General features: G+C 31.1%; 1 non-coding gene across 1 annotated transcript; it reads right to left on the reverse strand.

Annotated features, from left to right (window-relative positions):
- Positions 1 to 11,045: 11,045 nt before the first annotated feature.
- On the reverse strand, positions 11,046 to 11,153 carry LOC139886938 (small nucleolar RNA R71). The gene has a single exon (XR_011772796.1). It is a non-coding gene; the product is annotated as a small nucleolar RNA R71 (small nucleolar RNA).
- Positions 11,154 to 18,204: the final 7,051 nt, after the last annotated feature.

Below are 18,204 nucleotides of genomic sequence, written 5' to 3' on the forward strand. Positions count from 1 at the left end.
TAATATGCGCCGCCAAATGAAGTATCATTCGGCGGCGCATAATTTTCAGTTTCAGATTGTGCTAAAATTTCTATGATCACCCTTAAAGAGTACAAGGAGCAAGACTCCCTGAACGTGACTTGCCATTTGAGGTCATCTATATGACGAAAATGGTATGTTACTCATTTTTATGTTATTTATAAACGTTTTGAATTTCTATTATATTATTATTTTTGTTTAAGCATGACTTAATATAGTATAAATAGTTTTAAGGCTTATTATTTCACTCATATTGTAATTATGTATAACACATATAATTTTGAAACTAATATCATTTTATTAAATACAAATTTTAATTCTTTAATATGCGCCGCCAAATGGAGTAACATTTGGTGGGGCATAATTTTCGGTTTCAGATTGTGCTAAAATTCCAAAGATCATCCTAAAAGAGAACAAGGAGCAAGACTTCGTGAAGGTGTCTTTTCATTTGAGGTCGTCTAGATGATGAAAAGGATATTTCACTAATTTTAATGTTCTTTTTAAACGTTTTATATTTCTATCATATTATTATTTTTGTTTAACCATAACTTAGCATGGGATAAATAGTTTTAAGGCCTACTATTTCATTCACATTGTAATTATGTATAACACATATAATTTTGAAACTAATATTACTTCACTAAATACAAAATTTTATCTCATTAATATACGCCGACAAATGGAGTAATATTTGGTGGCACATAATATTCGGTTTCAGATGTGTTGAAATTCCTAAGATCACCCAAAAAGAGAACAAAGAGCAAAACTCCTTGAAGGTGTCTTGCCAATCGAATTCGTCTAGATGACAAAAATGGTATTTTACTCATTTTAATGTTCGTTTTAAACATTTTGAAATTCTATTATATTATTATTATTGTTTAAGCATGACTTAGCATGGTATAAATAGTTTTAAGGCCTATTATTTCACTCATATTATAATTATGTATAACGCATATATTTTAAAACCAATAACATTTCACTAAATACAAATTTTATCTGAATAATACGTGCCGCCAAATGGAGTAACATTTGGCGGCGCATAATTTTTGTTTCAGTTTTGATGAAATTTTTAAGATCACCCAAAAATAAGAAAAAGGAGCAAGCCTCCCTGAAGGTGTCTTGCCATTCAAGGTCGTCTAGATGTTGAAAATGGTATTTTACTCATTTTAATGTTATTTTTAAACGTTTTGAATTTCTATCATATTATTATTTTTGTTAAAGCATGAGTTAGCATGGTATACATAGTTTTAGCACCTATACTTTCACTCACATTGTAGTTATGTATAAAGCATATAATTTTGAAACTAATATCACTTCACTAAATACAAATTTTAACTTATTAAAATGGTATTTTACTCATTTTAGGTTCTTTTTAAACGTTTTAAATTTCTATTTTATTATTATTCTTTTAAGCTTGACGTAGCATGGAATAAATAGTTTTAAGGCATATTATTTTACTCACATTTTAATTATGTATAACGCATATAATTTTGAAACTAATATCACTTCACTAAATACAAATTTTAGCTCATTAATATGTGCCGCCAAATGGAGTATCACTTGGCGACGCATAATTTTTGGTTATAGATTGTTCTGAAATTCATAAGATCAACCTTAAAGAGAACAAGGAACAAGACTCCCTGAAGGTGACTTGCCATTCAACGTCATCTATATGACAAAAATGGTATGTTACTCATTTTTATGTTCTTTTAAACATTTTGAATTTCTATTATATTATTATTTTCGTTTAAGCATGACTTAGTACAATATAAATAGTTTTAAGGCTTACCATTTCACTCACATTGTAATTATGTATAACACATATAATTTTGAACCTAATATCACTTCACTAAATACAAATTTCAACTCATTAATATGCACTGCCAAATGGAGTAACATTTGGCGGCGCATAGTTTTCTGTATTAGTTTGTGATAAAATTCCTAAAATCACCCTAAAAGACAACAATGAGCAAGACTACCTGAAAGTGTCTTGCCATTCGAGTTCGTTTAGATGACGAAAATGGTATTTTACTAAATTTAATGCTCTTTTTAAACGCTTTGAATTTCTATCATATTATTATTTTTGTTTAAGCATGAGTTAGCATGGTATAAATAGTTTTAGCGCCAATAATTTCACTCACATTTTAGTTATGTATAAAGCATATAATTTTGAAACTAATATCACTTTACTAAATACAAATTTTACCTTATTAATATGCGCCGCCAAATGATAATCATTTGGCGGCGCATAATTTTCAGTTTCAGATTGTGCTGAAATTCCAATAACCACCCTTTAATAGAACAAGGAGCAAGACTCCCTGAAGGTGACTTGCTATTCTAGGTCATCTATATGCCGAAAATGGTATGCTACTCATTTTTACGTTCTTTTAAACGTTTAGAATTTCTATTATATTATTGTTTTTGTTTAAGCATGACTTAGCATAGTATAAATAGTTTTAATGCTTATTCTTTCACTTATATTGTCATTATGTATAACACATATAATTTTGAAACTAATATCATTTCATTAAATATAAAATTTAATTCTTTAATATGCGCCGCCAAATAGAGTAACATTTGGCGGGGCATAATTTTCGGTTGCAGATTGTGCTGAAATTCCAAAGATCACCCTAAAAGAGAATAATGAACAAGATTTCCTGAAAGTGTCTTGCCATCTGGGGTCGTCTAGATGACGAAAATGATATTTTACTACTTTTAATGTTCTTTTTAAATGTTTTGAATTTCTATCATATTATTGTTTTTGTTTAACAATGACTTAGCATTGTATAAATAGTTTTAAGGCCTACTATTTCACTCACATTATATTATGTAGAACGCATATAATTTTGAAACTAATATCATTTCACTAAATATAAATTTTAACTCATTAATATGCGCCACCAAATGGAGTAACAATTGGCGGCGTATAATTTTTGGTTGTGTTGAAAATCCTAAGATCACCCTTAAAGAAAACAAAAAGCAAGACACCCTGAAGGTGTCTTGCAATTGGAGGTCATCTAGATGACGAAAATTGTATTTTACTAATTTTTATGTTCTTTTTAAACGTTTTAAATTTTTATTATATTATTATTTTTAATTAACAATGAGCACAGTATAAATAGTTTTAAGGCTTATTATTTCACTCACATTATAATTATGTATAAATCATATAATTTTGAAACTAATATCACTTCATTAAATACAAATTTTAACTCATTAATATGCACCGCCAAATGGAGTAACATTTGGCGGCGCATAGTTTTCGGTTTCAGATTGTGCTGAAATTCCTAAGATCACCCTAAAAGAGAACAAGGAGCAAGACTCCCTGAAGGTGTCTTGCCAATCGAGTTCGTGTAGATGATAAAAATGGTATTTTATCATTTTAATGTTCGTTTTAAAGTTTTGAAATTCTATTATATTATTATTTTTTAAGCATGACTTAGCATGTTATAAATAGTTTTATGGCCTATTACTTCACTCACATTGTAATTAGGTATAACGCATAAAATTTTGAAACCAATATCATTACACTAAATACAAATTTTAACTCAATATGTTCCGCCTAATGGAGTAACATTTGGCGGCGCCTAATTTTTGTTTCCAGATTTTGCTGAAATTCCTAGTATCACCCTAAAAGTGAACAAGGAGCAAGAGTCCATGAAGGTGTTGCAATTCCAGGTCATCTAGATGAAGAAAATTGTATTTTACTCATTTTAATGTTCTTTTTAAACGTTTTGAATTTTTATCATATTATTATTTTTGTTTAACAATGACTTAGCATGGTATAAATAGTTTTAAGACCTATTATTTCACTCACAATGTAATTATGTATAACACATATCATTTTGAAACTAATATCACTTCACTAAATACAAATTTTAACTCATTAATATGCACCGCCAAATGAATTAACATTTGGGGGGCGCATAATATTCGATTTTCAGTTTGTGCTAAAATTCATAAGATTACCTTAAAAGAGAACAAGGAGCAAGACTCCTTGAAGGTGTCTTTCCATTCGAGGTCGTCTAGATGAAGAAAATGATATTTTACTCATTTTAATGTTCTTTTGAAACGTTTTGAATTTCTATCATATTATTATTTTTGATTAAGCATGAGTTAGCATGGTATAAATAGTTTTAGGTCATACAATTTCACTCGCATTGTAGTTATATATAACGCACATAATTTAGAAACTAATATCATTTCATTATATACAAATTTTAACTCATTAATATGCGCCGCCAAATGGAGTAACATTTGGCGGCCCATAATTTTTGATTTCATATTGTGCTGAAATTCATAAGATCACCCTTAAAGAAAACAAGGAGCAAGACACCCTAAAGGTGTCTTGCCAATCGAGTTTGTCTAGATGATGAAAATGGTATTTTAAGCATTACTTAGTATGGTATAAATAGTTTTAATGCTTATTATTTCACTCACATTGTAATTATGTATATAACGTAATAATTTGGAAACCAATATCATTTCACTAAATACAAATTTTAAGTCATTAATATGCAGCCAAATGGAGTAACATTTGACGGCGAATGGTTTTTGGTTTCAGATTGTGCTGAAATTTCTAAGATCACCCTAAAAGAGAACAAAGAGCAAGACTCTCCGAAGGTGTCATTCAATTCGAGGTCATCTAAATGATGAAAATTGTATTTTACTCATTTTAATGTTCTTTTAAACGTTTTGAATTTCTATAATATTATTATTTTTATTTATGCATGACTTAGCATGGTATAAATTGTTTTAAGGCCTATTATTTCACTCACATTGTAATTATGTATAACGTATATAATTTTGAATCTAATATCACTTCACCAATTACAAATTTTAACTCTTTTATATGCACCGCCAGTTGGAGTAATATTTGGCAGCGCATAATTTTCGATTTCAGTTTGTGCTGAATTTCCTAAGATCACCCTAAAAAAGAACAATGAGCAAGACTCCCTAAAAGTGTCTTGCCTTTCAAGGTCGTCTAGATGACCAAAATTGTATTTTACTCATTTTAATGTTCTTTTTAAACGTTTTAAATTTCTATCATATTATTATTTTTGTTTAAACATGAGTTAACATGGTATAAATAGTTTTAGGGCCTATTATTTCACTCACATTATAATAATGTATAACATATATAATTTTGAAACTAATATCACTTCAATAAATACAAATTTTAACTCATTAATATGCATCGCCAAATGGAATAACATTTGGCGGTGCATAATTTTTCAGTTTTAGATTGTGCTGAAATTCTCAAGATCACCCTAAAAGAGAACAAGGAGCAACACTCTCTGAAGGTGTCTTGCCGTTCGAGATCGTCTAGAACACGAAAATGGTATTTTGCTCATTTTAATGTTCTATTTAAACGTTTTGAATTTCTATCATATTATTATTCTGTCTAAGCATACCTTAGCGTGATATAAATAGTTTTAAGGCTTATTATTTCACTCACATTGTAATTATGTATAACACATATATTTTTTAAACTAATATCACTCCACTAAATATAAATCTTAACTTATTATGCGCCACCAAATGGAGTAACATTTGGCGGCGCATAATTTTTGATTTCAGATTATGCTGAAATTCCTAAGATCACCCTAAAAGAGAACAATGATCAAAACTCTCGGAAAGTGTCTTGCCATTCAAGGTCGTCTAAATGACGAAAATGGCATTTTTACTAATTTTAATGTTCTTTTTACATGTTTTGAATTTCTATCAAATTTCTATTTTTGCTTAAGGATGACTTAGCATGGTATAAATAGTGTTAAGGCCAATTATTTCACACACGTTAATTATATATAACGCATATTATTTGAAACTGATATCACTTCACAAAATACACATTTTAACTCATTAATATGCACCGCCAAATGGAGTAAAATTTCGCGGTACAGAATTTTTGATTTTAGATTGCTCTGAAATTCATAAGATCATCTTAAAAGTTAACTAGTAGCAAAACTCCCTGAAGGTGTCTTGCCATTTGAGGTCGTCTAGATGAAGAAAATTGTATTTTACTCATTTTAATGTTCTTTTTAACGTTTTGACTTTCTATCATATTATTATTTCATTTAAGCATGATTTAGCATGGTATAAATAGTTTTAAGGCCTATTATTTCACTCACATTTTGATTATGTATGACGCATATAATATTGAAACTAATATCACTTCAAAAAATACAAATTTTAATTCATTAATATGCGCCGCCAAATGGAGTAACATTTGGTTGCGCATAAATTTCTGTTTTAGATTGTGCTGAAATTCTAAAGATCACTATAAAAGAAAACAAGAAGCAAGACTCTCTGAAGGTGTCTTGCCATTCGAGGTCGTCTAGATGACGAAATGGTATTCTACTCATTTTAATATTTTATTTAAACGTTTTGATTTTCTATCATATTATTATTTTTGTTTAAGCATGACTTCACGAGGTAAGGCCTATTTTATTCACTCACATTGTAATTATGTATAAAACATTTAATTTTGAAACTGATATTATTTCACTAAATACAAATTATTACTCATTATTCGCCGCCAAATGAAGTTTCATTTGGTGGCGCATAATTTTCAGTTTCAGATTGTGCTAAAAATTCTAAGATCACCTAAAAAGAGAACAAGGAGAAAGACTCCTTGAAGGTCTCTTGCCATTCAAGGTCGTCCAAATGACGAAAATGATATTTTACTCATTTTAATATTATTTTTAAACGTTTTAAATTTCTATCATATTTCTATTTTTGCTTAAGCATGACTTACAATGGTATAATTAGATTTAAGGCCTATTATTTCACTCACATTGTAATTATGTATAACGCATATAATTTTAAAACTAATATAAATTTACAAAATACAAATTTTAACTCATTAATATGCACCACCAAATGGAGTAACATTTGGCGGAACATAATTTTCGATTTTACAATGTGCTGAAATTCCTAAGATCACCCCAAAAAAAGAACTAAGAGCAAGACTCTCTGAAGGTGTCTTGCCATTCGAGGTCATCTAGATGACGAACATGGTATTTTACGCATTTTAATGTTCTTTTTAAAGATTTTGAATTTTTATCATATTATTATTTTTATTTAAGCATGACTTAGCACTGTATAACTAGTTTTAACGCCTATTATTTCACTCAAATTGTAATTATTTATAACACATATAATTTTGAAACTGTAACAACCCGAGCTTTTTTGTTAAAACCTCCATTGAATCCTAGACGGTCGTTCGTTAAATCATACGATTTTCCTACGCCGACTTAGTTTTTTTTGGTATTTATATAGTTTTCAGGCCTATTATTTCACTCATATAGTAATTATATATAACGCATATAATTTTGAAACTAATATCACTTCACTAAATACAAATTTTAACTCTTTAATATGCACCGCCAAATGGAGTAACATTTGGAGGCGCATAATTTTCGGTTTCGTATTATGCTGAGATTCCTAAGATCGCCCTAAAAGAGAAAAAGGAGCAAGACTCCCTGAAGGTGTCTTGCCATTCGAGTTCGTCTAAATGATGAAAACGGTATTTTACTCTTTTTAAACGTTTTGAATTTCTATTATATTATTATTTTTGTTTAAGCATAACTTCGCATAATATATATAGTTTTACGGCCTATTATTTCACTCACGTTGTAATTATATCACTCAAATTTAAACTCATTAATATGCGCCGCCAAATGGAGTAACATTTTGCGGCGCGTAATTTTATATTTCAGATAGTGCTAAGATTCCTAAATCCACCCTAAAAGAGATAAAGGAGCAAGACACCCTGAAGGTGTCTTGCCATTTGAGGTCGTCTAGTTGAAGAAAATATCTAATTTTAATGTCCTTTTTAAATGTTTTGGATTTCTATCATATTATTATTTTTGTTTAAGCATGACTTAGCATGGTATAAATACTTATAATGCCTATTATTTCAGTCACATTTTGATTATGTATAACGCATGTACTTTTGAAACTAATATCACTTCACAAAATACTAATTTTAATACTTTAATATACGCCGCCAAATGGAGTAACATTTGGCGGTGCATAATTTTCAGTTTCAAATTTTGCTGAAATTTCTAAGATCACCCTAAAAGATAACAAAGAGCAAGATTCCTTGAAGGCGTCTTGCCATTCGAGGTCGACAACATGACGAACATGGTATTTTACCCATTTTAATGTTCTTTTTAGACGTTTTGAATTTCTATCATATTATTATTTTTGTTTAAGCATGACTTAGCATGGTATAGATATATTTAAGGCCTATTATTTCACTCACATTGTAATTATGCATAACACAAATTATTATGAATCTAATATCACTTCACTAAATACAAATTTTAACTAATTAATATGCACCGCTAAATGGAATAACATTTGGTGGAGCAAAATTTTCGATTTCAAATTATGCTGAAATTCCTAAGATCACCCTAAAAGATAACAAGTAGCAATACTCCCTGAAGATGTCTTGCCATTCGAGGTCGTCTAGATGACGAACATGGTATTTTACTTATATTAATGTTCTATTTAAACGTTTTGAATATCTATCATATTATTATTTTTGTTTAAGCATAACTTAGCATATTATAAATAGTTTTAAGGCATAATATCACTTCACCAAATACAAATTTTAACTCATTAATATGCGCCGCTGATGTTGCTCTAATTATACACGTTTTATCTCGTAATATCTCCCTCATTTCATTCGGTTTTGAGGATCATTAGGCCCGAAAGTTGTTTATTCGCGCTAAAGTATCAGTTCAAGGCACAAAGCTCAAATTGGTGAAAAATTGACCAAAATCTAGCCTATTTAGTAAGCCAAAGTGCAGGGCATAATCCAAAGTGAAAAGGGATTGCAAAATGGGCAATTCCAAGTGAAAAATGAATATTTTTGAAGTGCAGTTATGTGGTGCGGCGCTCCAAACTCAAAAAGCGGCGCACCTTAACACTAAAAAGCCAAAATTTAAATTCAGATCTTGAAAATCAGAATTGCAGTTATAAGGCGCACCGGTGTCCCACGCCTTAAGGTGCGGCGCACCTCCTCTAGGTGTGGTGCACCTCGCTGTTTTTGGGCAGAAATTTTGGAAAGTATAATAGGAAAGAGATAGGGTTTTCAAGAGGAGAGTTGCAGTTTTTAGCACGATTTTTCATCACCAAGCCCTAATTTCATCGTCACGAAGGAGATTAAGGCTAATTTGGAAGATCAAGCAAAAACTCAAGCAATCTCATCATTAGATTAATCTAGTTTTGTCAATTGGATTGTAATCTCCACCTTTATTTCTCTAGTTTTGAATTGAACACTTGTAATAGCTTAATATGATGTTTATTTGTGATTCAATGCTTATGATTACTGTGTAATCTTAGCCATGTTTGGCTAATTTGATTGTGTTTGCTTATCTATGAATCTCTAGTGTAAGGATTTGCCCTAAATCAATTGAATGAAGTTGTTTGAATTAAAAATACGAGCAAGTGTTATTGTGTTAGCTATGAGGTCCATTGCTATGCATTGTTTTAGGCTTTACTTTGATTACATAGATTGTGTAGCTCTCTTAGTGATTTGAACAGTGAATCAATTTGTGCTTCAACACTTTAAGTGATCTAGACAGTTAAATTAGGAATCTCAAGTGATTGTGTTCTTAGTTTAGGTTGGTTTTCAATTGTCCTTTAGTCAACATAGTGGTGTTCGATTATCTTAAGTGATTTTGATAGTTGAAGGGTTTTAAGTGATTTCAACCCAAGCATAATCTAAATAACCGCTCATACTTAACTTGATCTTAGGATACAATGCTTATGTGAGTTTGCAAAATATAATATGATTAAGGTTTGGTAGTAATGCTAAACATTCAATAGTTCAACAACTAATGCGATAACAAATTGGGTAAAATGGGGCAATCCAAGCATAGAGAGGATTAGGTAAGTGAACACTACTTATTTAATTGATTTAATCTTTAATACTTAGTTGCTTGTTACTTGTTACTAGTTTTAAAGGTTAAGTTTAAGTTTGTTTACTTGCGCACGTTTTAGTTGTTAATTAAAATCAATCAAAACCCCCCCAATCAAACAAACCCTAGGACAATTAATAGTTTCAATTATTCTAATTACACCGCTCTCTTGGGACGAATTTGAAACGAATACTTACATAAAAGTGCTATAATAACCGGGTTCTTAGTGCTCGTTAGTTGTGTGTGCTTATTTGTAGTGTTTGAATCTTGTATAAATTTGAAGGTAATTGATGTATTGTTCCACACGCATCACACTTTCTTGGCGCTGCTGCCGGGGAGCGGTTAGCTAGTGGAATATTTGGTTTAAGCTTTTAATCGTCTGATCCTTTTGTAAGGGTTTACCCTTACAAAAGTTACTTTTCTTATTTTTATATTTTATTTTGTATTTGGAAAACCGTTTGTGTTTGTGTTGTGATTGAAGGATATGTACTTTGGTGTATGAAAACAAGATCCCAAAAGGATCAAGAGTTTACATATCCATTTTTCGATCCGGAGAAACACGTACACGGGGTTTACGAGCGTAGAGTAGCAAGGGTATTAAAAAGAAATTTTGAAGCTTTACCATTTTGTTTAGAAAATATGGATCCTAACGGTCAACCAATTCACAATGAAGAGGGTGATCCAATCAACCAAATACCGGTTAATCAAGATCAACAAGATGATCCAAATGATACGTCGATGTGGAATGCTACGTTGGTTGCGCCTACCGTGGTGCCTCCGGCTATTACAAAACCACCAATTGGAGCCGATAATTGGAAGATTGAGGAAAATTTCTTCACAATGATCAAAGATATGTTCTTCCATGGGTTAATAGAATAAAATCCTTTCAAACACATTATACACTTTAACGATATTTGTGAAATCTACAAGAAAAAAGATGTTACCAATGACGCTTTTAAGTTAAGGGCATTCCCCTTTACACTTCAAGGAGATGCGAAAGCTTGGTTAAGGAATTTACCACCCGATTCTATTAGGACATTTCAAGATTTAACCGATACGTTTATCAATCACTTCTTTCCACCATCAAATGTGGAACGACGTAGGATGGAAACTAATGGATTCACTCAACAGAGTGATGAGACTTTTGTATGATGCATGTGTATGTTTCAAGAAGATGCTAAAAGCTTGCCCACCACATGGTTTGACTAAAAAGGAGTACATCAACACGTTCTACCGGGGTACTAATGCTTTGACTAGACAAAATCTTGATTCATCTTCGGGTGGAGTGTTTATGTATAAATCGCCAAATGTGGCCGAAACTTTTCTAGAGGACATCTCGGTTAATACATACAAGTGAGCACCTTTACCTCGAGATTTAACAAGGAAAAGTGTAGCACAAGTAGAGAGCGATAATGGGTAAGTCACACTTGTGATGACCCGGAAATTTCCGATCAAAATTAAACTTTAATCTTCATATGTTTCTGACACGATAAGCAAAGTCTGTAATATTGAGTCTCGAAAGTTTTGAAATCTATATTCATGTAATCAATTACCCTTTGACTATGCTCCACGATTCACGAACAATTAATTGTAAATAGATATGTGTGAATATATATATAAATAATAATTAAAAATATAAATTGAAATATTACATGAAGTAATTATTAGAATTAATAATGTAAAATAAAATAATATATATTATTATTATTTAAGGCATATCTATATATAAATAAAGTATATTAAAAATAAATATTGAATGATTATAATACTCCTTTGATATTCCGATTGATATTAAGCAAGTTAAATATGAACTTATGTAATTTTAAAATAAAAGGTAATCCGAAAATAAGTTATATAAGTTATAGGCTTATTAAAAGTATATTTAGTATCTAATTATTTAATTTTAACACTTTTTATATTTTACTCATAAATGAGAGGGACAGTTGAAGTAATTTTTATTTATTAAATTAATGACTGAATTTTTTTACCAAAAAGACTAAAATAATTAAAGATAATTAATCTTAAAATTTGGAATTTATCTGAGTACTTTTTATCCGCCACTAATTTAATAACGGGGTACAATATTTCGGTCCGTGAAAACTGTCGACAGAATAGGAGATAGATATTTCTTTGCACGTTCTCTTGATTGGAATGTGATAATGTGTATTATTTAATTATTCATATTATATTATTATTTGTAAGTTATGTATGTGATTATATGCATGGATAATATCAACCACAAACCTAACACCCACTTGTGTCATATCCGTAAATTGGGGATTGACACTGTTTCCATTTTTGATTATTCCATTCTCACTAAATATTATTATATTTATATTTATTTAACATTAAAAATATAAATGAATATTAACATGTGATTCAGTTTAACGTTTCCATCATACTGTGATCCTTTTTGTTTTTATATCTCTGAACTCGTACAATCAAGATTCTATCTCAAGAACCAGACAAATTCAGTTAGAGATTAGTACAAACTTTTTATTTTTATTTTATTTTTTTTCTTCTTCTTCTCTGTTGCTAATTGCAAAGTTGTTGAGTAAACAAACTATAATTGAGTTCATATGGGTGTAATAACATCACTTCACTTTTATATAACCCACTGTCAATGCAATTCGAAGGATAACCGCAGAGATAAATTGAATTTTTGAAGAACACCTCGTCACCCTCCTTCTTAGTGTAAACCCAACACCATTAGAAACTAACACCATCAAGTATCATGTTTGCTGTCCTTTGATCGACACCCAAAAACCACTACCATTGATCATCTTATCGCCACTGTAACTAATACTTTTGATCACCTTCATCAAACCCATCACCTTTTGTTTTATTTGTTGCTGCAACTATTCGAGAGCTCACCACTCTAAGCCATCAACTCCTACAACGTTTTCTTCTGATGCTACTTCTACTTTTGTGTTCGAACACCCAAATCCAAACCATTTGGGTGTTACTCTTCTGTTGTTAATCGAAAGTGTAAGACCCAACATCTCCATCAACCTCACAAACACCCTAATTTGCAAAACATACGATACTTAATGTTTTCTGTCCATACACCTTCGAAACCATCTTCATCACCACCATCACGTTTTATTTTTTTATTTTTTTTCTTTCCTGTTACCAATCGAAACCCACCAACCGATTGCCGTTTTTTTTTCCTGTTTGGTTATTGAACCCACGCCACCCTCATCATTGAAACAATCACCACCTTGCTTACTTCTTCTTCACCATTACCATGACAGCCACCGCCACCACCGCCGGCACCCACCATCATTATCCTTATATTTTTTTACTCATGTTTCCACCTGTCTGTTACGATATGATACGATGTGTTTCCACCTATCTTTGATAATGATATGATACTATGAGGGAGATGAGGGAATAACAAAATAATGGTGAGAATACGGTGAAATTACAATGATGAACACAAAAGAATGTTATTGATGCTGTTACTTTATGATGTGATGATCGATATGATGATGATGAGGTGGCGATGTATGCTTTATAATGATGATGTTTAGATAGTAGATGAAGAATAATTATGTATGAAAGTGACGGGTCTGTGTAATTTTAAGTTCAAGAAAAAGCAAACCGGCTCATACAGGTTATAAGATTAAAACTGCAAGTTATTTCGAGAAACTAACAGACAGATCAATGGTTAGTAGTGTGTTGGTTAAGCTAGAGGTCCTGTGTTTAATTCTTGTCTACTGCAGTTTTCTTTTTATTATTTAAATAGTAATACCAGACCAGGCTTGATTAATTCTTCCTGGGCCAAATGACTTCCTGTTAGGCCTGTCTTTGATGATGGGCTATTTAGTTATCGAACTAAAAGTTGGCTGAGATGTTGGGCCGGTTAATTGAGTTGGGCCGAAAATGGATTTGGGTCGGATAGCAGATTGTGGGTTAAATCAAATTAGGCTTATTTATAAAATAGAAAAGGATTCGGTAGTGCAGTGGTTAGAGTGGGTGTCGGGTTAGCAAGAGGTCTCAAGTTTGAGCCCGGGCTAAGGCAAATTCTTGTTAGAAACTCACTCCTTAAGGTAGTATTACTTATATTTATTTTATTATTATTATTACTAAGTTAATTATTATTATTGTTAATATCATTTATATTATTAACATTATTATCATTAGTATTATTATTATTGTTATTATTATTGGTATTATTATCATTATTAGTATTATCACTAAATATTATTATTATTACTAACATTGTTACCATAAGAAGTATTATTAAAAATTATCATTTTTAATATTAATTTGATCATTTTAAGTATTATCATTATTATACTAAAATAAGTATTATTATTATGGTTATGATTGTTATTATCATGAAAATAATACAAGTTATTATTATTTTCATAAATGTTATTATTAGAAGTAAATCATTATTATCCCAAATATCATTTTAACAAATAAATCTTTTGTACACTATATATACTTATTACATATGCTAGGATTGTATTAATAATTCACATAACAAACTAATGATATTTCATAAATACAATACCAATCACATATATATGTACATAGGTATATTAATATCACTAGTTGTATAAGTATTAATCATTATAAATATATATACACAAAATTGATTTTTTATAAACAAAATATAATTTAAGATATAATATAAGAATACGTTTTAAAAATGGAATTTAGTATAAATTCTATATAACTATAAATATATAAATAATACATAATTGAAATTTTGTGATTTACATTATATGTATTAATAAATATACAATCGATATAGGTTCGTGAATCCAAGGCCAACCCTACATTGTTCAATATAGTCATATGTATTTTTACTACAAAATACAGTATGTGAGTTTCATTTGATTCCCTTTTTACTCTTTACATTTTTGGGACTGAGAATACATGAGCATTTATAAATGTTTGACGCAATAGACACAAGTACCTTAACTGCATTCTATGATAGAATTATCTGGGATTGGGGTTGATTATTATGACACGCATTAGCCCCCGGTTTCCGTTAGAGCATATGAGCTCCCGAGCCGGGTGGATGGTTTATTATTTATGACATTTTGGCACCGGTTGTCCTATATTTTATAAACATGTGTTCAGCCGTGGGGTGTAAAGACCGGCACAGAGGTTCTATAGTTTGAAGGCACATGTATTCAGCCGTGGGATGAAAGACCGGCACAGATGGTTACTATTATATTTTGAATCCTCACCAGGTGTTCTTCATATGAAAGATATTTTTTGTGCAGTTGGAATGGGACTTCTGCACGTTTTATAATATTTAAAATCTTGTGGTCTATTAAAATGATGAAAATGAAATGATTACTATAAACTGATGAACTCACCAACCTTTTGGTTGACACTTGAAAGCATGTTTATTGTCAGGTTTGAAAGAAATCTTCCACTGTGCATTAGCTCATTTTAAGGATATTACTTGGAGTCATTCATGACATATTTCAAAAGACGTTGCATTCGAGTCATTGAAGTTCATTAGAGATTATTAAGTAAATGACGGATTAGGTCATTTATAGTTTGATATTATGAAATGGTATGCATACCTGTCAACTTTCGATGAAATGAAAGTTTGTCTTTTAAAAACGAATGCAATGTTTATAAAATGTATCATTTAGAGGTCAAGTACCTCGCGATGTAATCAACTATTATGAATCATTTATAATCAATATGGACTTCGTCTGGATGGATTAGGATGGGGCGTTACAGTTGGTATCAGAGCGGTGGTCTTAGCGAACCAGGTCAACATTAGTGTGTCTAACCGGTAGTTATTAGGATGCATTAGTAAAGTCTGGACTTCGACCTAGTAGTTGTTAGGTTATATTAATGAGTCTGGACTTGAACCTGGTCCGCATGTCAAAAGTTTTGCTTATCATTCTTGTCAAAAATTATCTGCTTATCATTCTTAGTCTAGACACATCTTACTGCATTGACTGCATGAATAGTGTGTAGTCAAAATTCACATCTTAGTGTATCTGCTAATCCAAATCTTAGCGTATCTGTTACTATAAACTTTGCCTGATATATTTCATAAATTCCTCCGTAATCTACGAAATCTTCTGTTCTATATATAGGTATTCTGTGTAATTAGAATATCATCCGATATCCGAAAATCATTTCATTTCAAGAAATCGTTCATTCAATTGTACGCAATGGAACTCACAACTAGTTCAAGTCCCTCAGATTCCGATATGAAGTCCCACTCCAGCTTCCAAAGCAGCATCACCAGAATGACTCAATCAATTAGCCATCCCCAATTCATCTGATGAGTTCATAGTTGACTCAATCAACGGAGACGCGAAGAAGGCGATTCCTTCCACCAACCGAATTCACCTTTTGGCGAAGAACCTGAATCACTTACCGACGAACTTGTTTGAAACACCATTTTCACCCTCATTTCCCGAATATCTCACCACGAACATATCATATCTCATATTATAAACTTTATTCATTCGCTTGTTCCAACCGCCAATCATCCCGGGGTAATCAAAGAAGTCAACGAGCTTCGCGCCTGAGTTGTAGCCTTGAAAAATATGGTGCAAAATGTACCAGCTTCAGCAGCATCATCAAAACCAACAGCAACATCCACATCCCACACTACAACATCACAATCTGTTCCACGAACATTAACATCACACGCACCATGGATACCAAGGAGTACCAACAGCAATGAACGATGAAGTATTGATCCATAACTTCATCAATATTCTGCGAAGAATATGTGGATCCTAATACTTAATGATGAAGTATTGATCCATAACTTCATTAATATTCTGCGAAGAATATGTGGATCCTAATAGTTTTAGAGATTACTTATTCTAGCGCAAACCGAAAATCAAATGAGTCTAATATCATATTGACTCATTAAATCCATGATTAAATCTGAAGAAAATATATATGTATATATATTTTCATAAAGATTGTAGTTAAAAATTCTTTCGTACAAACTGATAATGGTGAAAATATTTTAACGGGTAGGTAATACCCGAGGAATATTTAGATTCTACATTAATAAGTTACACTGTACATTCTTCAAATCTGATTCAACAGTCATTTCCTATCCTACTTGCATCCACAGATATATGAATCCGTTCACCATAGAATAACCATTTCCATTCAAATTTCATATTTGGATTTTGACCTATTAGAATCCAACAAGTGGCATAATGAATAAAACATTTGACGGAATAAAATTTGTTAGAAACAAACAAATTAACTATGAGAAATTTTGTTAAGAATCCACGCAAACAAAATCCTAGCTAATTGTTCCTAGTTAACTGTGGACTAATCAACTGAGGACTACCAACAGTGGACAATTAAAATGAATTAAAATATTGATTATAACATATGAAACTAAACAATACTTCAAGTTTGCCACTTGATTTCATCTTAAACCTCATTTGTATATTGACGATTATAATCTGCGTTCAAACCTTTCGTAATTCTTGAAAACACCTCAATCGGGAGGATGAACCAACCGCACTTCATTTACGGAAGAAAAGATTGATGCGTATAGTTATGCACCTGAAAATTCTCGAAACTTGTATAAATGTTTAACACGTATCTGTGCTAGCTTCTTTGGCATTGTTATTTCCGAAAATAACAACGCAATTTCTTTTCAAATTAGCCAATTTTGTGACAGCTCCAGCAAATCAACTCCAAGTTATTTATTCGAATAAACCCTATTATAAAGATTACCCCTTCATCATCGTTACCGGGAGACCGTTTATATTCCACCACATTAGCATTAAATTTACCAGCAACTTCACTACTCATTGACTTAAGTCTCTCCGAAGAATCATTATATTTGTTCATTAAAACCTTATCATATACTCATCCGCATCTTGTAACAAGAATTGCCATATCAATTACCGAGAATCAGCAATCAGTATTTTGAATCTCGCAGCATTTCTACATCAATAGTTATAAGTATACATATAACATTTATCTCATAGAATTATGAACTTTCATTCTGAAATTCTGAAAAGCACTCTAACTTACGAATCAGATCTCTGAGTTCCAAAAAAAAAATGAATCGAGCAAACATGAAGGAGACCAAGGACAAATACAAGGACCAAACCCTGTTTTTAAAGAATCCTGATGATTCTGTTTCTGATGAAATCTTTAGCGAATACCTTACACTTTAACCGCTCTAAATCATCGTGAATGAATTTCTTCATCACAATTTGGTTCTAACATTTCAAGATATTATCATATCTTTCATTGTAAATATCCTCAATATTTCTGA

This window comes from Rutidosis leptorrhynchoides, chromosome 1 (genome assembly GCF_046630445.1).
Source record: "Rutidosis leptorrhynchoides isolate AG116_Rl617_1_P2 chromosome 1, CSIRO_AGI_Rlap_v1, whole genome shotgun sequence".
NCBI lineage: Eukaryota > Viridiplantae > Streptophyta > Magnoliopsida > Asterales > Asteraceae > Rutidosis > Rutidosis leptorrhynchoides.